The 5,743-nt window shown below is 36.0% G+C and overlaps 1 long non-coding RNA gene across 1 annotated transcript; it reads right to left on the minus strand.

Annotated features, from left to right (window-relative positions):
• Positions 1 to 4,745: 4,745 nt before the first annotated feature.
• Positions 4,746 to 5,743, minus strand: LOC144424330 (uncharacterized). The gene is made up of 2 exons (XR_013476632.1): positions 5,601 to 5,743; positions 4,746 to 5,315 (listed from the first exon to the last, which is right to left on the minus strand). It is a non-coding gene; the product is annotated as an uncharacterized LOC144424330 (long non-coding RNA).

The following is a 5,743-nucleotide window of genomic DNA, read 5'->3' on the forward strand; positions in this document are numbered from 1 at the left end:
AGCTTTGATGAGAAAAACGCGATAGGCCTGATATCCGTAAATTGCATAAATTTCGCTATGGATATCGCTACGGTAACGCCCAGGTCATAGAGTTGCTAAAAATATCTTTGGTTCAATGGCGGCCGAGCAGTATGGAATAAAAACTATTCCCTTTCGGTTACGAAAAAGTTTTTGGTGGAATACCGGGTCCAACAGGACTTCTAGTATCTTCTGGCATCTCTAAACTAGTGAAGTTGAAATCGATTGGTTCATTAGTTGCGGACAAAAACGATTTTTTCTGACAATTACAATTTGACAAAACAATTTATAGACCGACTTGATGTCTAATGAAGCTTTTTACGGGTGACAAACTACTCCACACTAATTATCCATGAATGCCGAATAAAGCTTTAAAATATACATGTAACGAAGAAAACGTTTATGCTCTAGTTTCTGCCATTTTACAATGCACCCAGAGAATTATATGGTCCATATGATACTTGGGGTGTATCACTTGAAGTTGGATTTGAGATACTCGTGCTCTTATATTTTTAATACTTATCGACTGAGTGAGAACAAATGGATGTTAATTTTAATTGAAGGTTTATATGATGGGAAGAATTTATTAGGTGCGATATAATTATTGGTCAGTTGCATTGTATAGATTCTTCAGACCAGTGCTTTTCAACCTTTTTGGTGGAGCGGGACCCCGATGTAACATTCCAGATACTCGAGAAACCCTCGTGTAATTGTTCATCTGCTTTATAAACATTCATTTTAGGTTTTAAACAATTTGTGCACATTTGCAAAATAATCGCATGATTTGTAATTGTAAATTCAATCTTAAAATCTCAACTCTAATCGAAATCGTGGCGTCGAAGCTGAGCGTCCAAACAAACAGAGGTTACGTTCTAAACATGATGCTAGACGTCCGAACATTCAAAAATGCGAAAAGTGAAGTTTGAAACCATGTGTCCAAATATATAGAAAAAAACGGACCTCCATTACCTAGTGCGGTGGGTGTCAGGCCCGCTTCGATTTTTTGTTTTGGACTCAATCCCCATAGTCGAAATTTGGTGTTCCGTGACTTGTCAATTTTGATTCTGGCAGGCAGATTTGGGCCCAAAACGTAGGCATGACCTATAATATAGGATAATACTGGTCCAAATCCCAATTTATAGCTTTATCTACAGTCTTCACAATTAGGGTTTTGTTTTTTATCAATTCTAAAAAAAACATCGTGTTTTAAAACAAAGGCTTGTTTTAAATCAATTTTTTTCTGTATTTTTTATTGAAATACCACTTGCATCGCCGCGATACTACGCCAAAACGTTGCATTCTGGCAGCTGCACACGAAGCCGGAATTATAATTTCAAAAATGTCAGTAATTTTTTTTATTTTGACTTTTACCACTATTGCGTACATTTATCGCCACTTTATATCTCCACCAAAGTCACAAGATTTACCCGGAATGTTTAGCCGAGATATCAGAGAGACGTTTTGAGTAAGAAAAATCATGAAAATTAGCTCACGAGCCTACTACAAAAGCAATTCGATCAAGTGCAGCCCTTTCGCAAAACGAGTGGGTTGCGATAATGAAGAATATGCTTATATCAGCGGTAATCTACTGATATGAACAATAAGACACCCTAACTTAACCTATGTTAATTGTAAGAGTCCTCCTCAACTAATCTGTTATGAAGCCATAATATGAATATCGAGGTCATGTCTTGACATTTCTCTCATAAAATGAAGTCATTGTTACGGTTAATACTGTTCGGTTAATATATGCTTAGCATACTTTGTTTTTTACGATTGAAGTGAGTTTTGCAAGGTCATACAAACTCATTTACTCGATGGCATTTCAATTTTCACAAGATGGTTTCATCGCAGCAGGGTCGTTCACGTAATGGCTTATCGGTTGCGTATTACTGCGCAAACCACTGAACTATAGCTTGAGAAGGTGTGCATGAGCCTCCATCGATATTTGTGGGATATATTGGAAATAAGAGGCGCTTGGCAAGTTTTTACATCCATTTTTCTCCAACCTATTTAATACAAAAAAATCAAATGGTACAGCCATTTTGAACAAAACAGGCAAAAAAAACTCGATTTAAAACAATTGTTTTAAAAACAATTCTTTTTGAACAAATCCCTATTCACAATAAATCTCACATCTAGATCGCCTTTGATTTGTATCCTTGGCAGTGGTTGTTATCAACAGCGCTTGACTTTCCATACTAGCGATTGTTTCTGGTGTATTGAAACATATCAATGACAGAAGTTGTTTTGCAGTTGATCTACTCATTCTACTGAATATGTTTACCATATAGGTAGGCTGACAGTCCCGGATTTGACAAGCTGTCCCGGCGTCCCGTCCGGTGTCCCAGTTATGCGGTAGGGAACAATTTTTTTTATATAAGTTTTTTTTTTAATGGAAGCATCCAATTTATCTATGATTAACTAGTTAACAGAGGGAGAGAGAACTGCTGTTTTGTTGTGTCATAAGTAATGACACAGCATGAGAGATGTTTATTGCGATAATTTGACACCCAACGTTAACTGCCCTGCCAATAAATTATCAAAATGCCAGAGGGAGGCGTAGAATAACGAGATCAATATTGTTTTCTTCAAACTAAAAAAAAACTGTGCGGCTCATTAACTTTTTAACTGAAGTTAATTCCGTGGATACTTTGTCCGTTTGCGTAGAAAGTCTTGTTGTCAAAATGTATATATAAACTTTTCAAATTTTACTGTTCAGGTAACAGAGCAGGTATCATTCTGCGATTTTGTCATTATGAGTAAAACTATTGGAGTATGGCAACCGCAGGTGTCTCTCTTATGTCGATTATTGAAATGTTCGAATAATTAACTGCTCTTATAAAAAAATTGGCGACTCCGCGTATGAATTAAATCATAGCTAATTTGATGCGCTATATCTACTCGCAAAGATAAGATAGAAGTTTCAGGTCCGAGCTAATGTTTGTCCGATCAACACTGTCCCAGTTTTTTGTTCCAGATACAGATATAGTAAGCCAGCATAATATATTATATATAGGTCAAAATAACCAATCGAATCAAATATTCTCATTTCGGGAGCTTTCCAACATCGTCTATTCTATTCCATTTCACATGCCTGATCCACATGCAACAAAGCAACGTACGTCTACGGAGAGGAAACTCGGCCTCGTCGGTTTGCGAGCACTATGGGATGTTAACGAAGATTTAGGCCGCGAGGCGAGGCCCTGAAAAACGCCTAGAAAGTGAGTTTCGTAGCGCACATCAGGTAACTACCTGAAATGATTTTAAAATGTTCATTAAAAATTTAGTAACAAATATTGCCTTGTTCCCACTTCCAAAAGTTGCACGTTTTACGGAAAAGAAGCTTTTACTACAAGAAATATGTGCTACGATCTGTCCTATATTCTCTACATTTTCGGCAATGAACAATGACTTCTGCATGACGTAACAATTGAATCGAATCAGCTGTTAGCGAGCGAAGGAATATTAGTTATTACTGCTCGACCTTGCGTTGAGTTGGGCAGCCTTTCCATAGCCCTGTTTAGTTATTATTGGACACGTAGTGGACATAACGATCGTTTCAATATTATTGGACACGTAGTGGACATAACGATCGTTTCAATATTATGTTGTTGTTGTTCTTGTTCTTGTTATCCTTGTTGTTGTTCTTTGACACGTTTTTAAAAAGTCGCTTTTCTCTTCGAATACTGGACCAATTGCTTTGAAATTTTCAGTGGTTGAAGATAAAATTTTTCTCCAGAAGGCTATTACTTTTTTTTTCGCTATGACGTCATCAAAATTATTGCCATTGGGTGGCGCTACGTGTCCATATATTTGAGCATAGCTCTCTTGTGTTGTTCTTGTTATTTGACACAGAATAACACACCTAGTGGAGATATTAAAAAACCGCTTTTCTCTTCGAATACTGAACCAATTGCTTTGAAAATTTCAGTGGTTGAAGATAAAATATTTCCCCAGAAGGCTATTACTTTTATTCATTTTAAATATTTCTGTTAGCTCTGTGAGATTTGTTTTTGTTTGCTATGATGTCATTAAACGTTCTGCGGACATCGGACGCCATTTTGTGTCCTACTGTACTGCTTCGCTTGGTGTGAATATATTTGTAGACTGTGATCTGACGGTACGGTAAACCGTACTGTACTGCGAACAGACGTGTCCATATATTTGGGCGTAGCTCTCTTGTTAGTTAAGTTATGCTAAGACGTTGTTGAAAAATGTATAAGTAAGTTATTAAACACTTGTAAATCCTTACCACGGATATGGGCCGTGAGACGAAGCCTTGAAAACGCCCAGAAAACGAGTTTCGTAGCGCACATCTGGTAACTGAATAAATTCTTCAGTTTTGTGTGAAAATGAACATACTGAACGCATTACAGCTTGTTCCACAATCCTGATGCGAAATTGAATATAAGAGGTTCCCGGAAATTCAATAACCATAAGTTTACAACACATACATAAGAACTATGCAATTCGAGAGCCCTACAGCACACTAACACAAATGTATTTCTGTAATGTTTTGCCTGACCAAAATCGGACTTCCTCAGTCAATCATAATTTATTAGGTAGATTACGAAAAATATTGCATACATGTAACTAACAACAAAAAATACTTTAATTGTGTGACAGGAGTCGCGAGTGACCACGAAAGCAGCGACACCAACAACGCTGATTTACATTAGCGAATAAATTTTATGTAATAAGTTAATAACCACAAGCAGTTTACAACAAGAACAGCATAAAAAGCTACATCCATATATAGAAGCTATCAAACGTATTTATTTTTAAGCAAGGAAGTCACAAATTACCATCGTGAGCACGAAAACACAAATAAATCAGTTATTTCTCACTTAGAAATTTACCGGAAAAGTCAAGAAAATTAAATAAATGTACAATATGTACATAACATAGTGAACAGAAATATTATTCTTTTTTCAGTTTATGTGGTTATGTATTTGAACAAAGGCAATATTATTTCTAGACACAGGACTACGTCTACGACACTAACGAATGTCCGAAAAAAATAAAATAAATGATACTCATTAAATCAACTGCAATATCTAATTCACTTTCTTTTGAATTGTTTTCGAAATATCTCGAAAATCGACTTTTCCTCTATAAGTGTACTGTGATTTTTGCAGTCTTGCATAAATTATTTTGACTATTTTTCTTACACTTGCAATTTGCCAACTCAAGAACTGATTTGAGGGCCACATGCTTCTTCAGTGAATCATTGTTGGGTGAAAGAGTATAATCCTTATGTTTGGAACATTGCCGTTTCTTTTGTAGTACAGTATCTAAAATGAGGAAGGAAATCATATTTGGAACAGCATGAGTGTAAAAATACCACTAAATACTAACTAATAACTTGAATACATAATGCATTTTATCTGATGTACTCAATGAGCGTATATATGCTCATTGCATGTACTACGGTCCAGCAGTGTTTGCATACCATTACTAGACTATATCTACACTAAATTTTGATATATCACAGTCTGAAATGCCCTATGACAGTATGAGTATGGACTATAGACTATATTTTAAAACATCAACTGTCTGTCTACAATTTGATTTCTCACCTCTCAATGTTTCCAATGCTACTTTTCTTTCCACTCCGGCATAACTTATCATTGCTTCCCAGGTTCTTGTCGACTATGAATTTAGATTTAGACCAACCGACATTAGTAAAGTTGATTATTTTCTTCTCTTTCACACAACCGTG

Source organism: Styela clava, chromosome 6, assembly GCF_964204865.1.
Source record: "Styela clava chromosome 6, kaStyClav1.hap1.2, whole genome shotgun sequence".
In the NCBI taxonomy this organism is placed as follows: Eukaryota; Metazoa; Chordata; class Ascidiacea; order Stolidobranchia; family Styelidae; genus Styela; species Styela clava.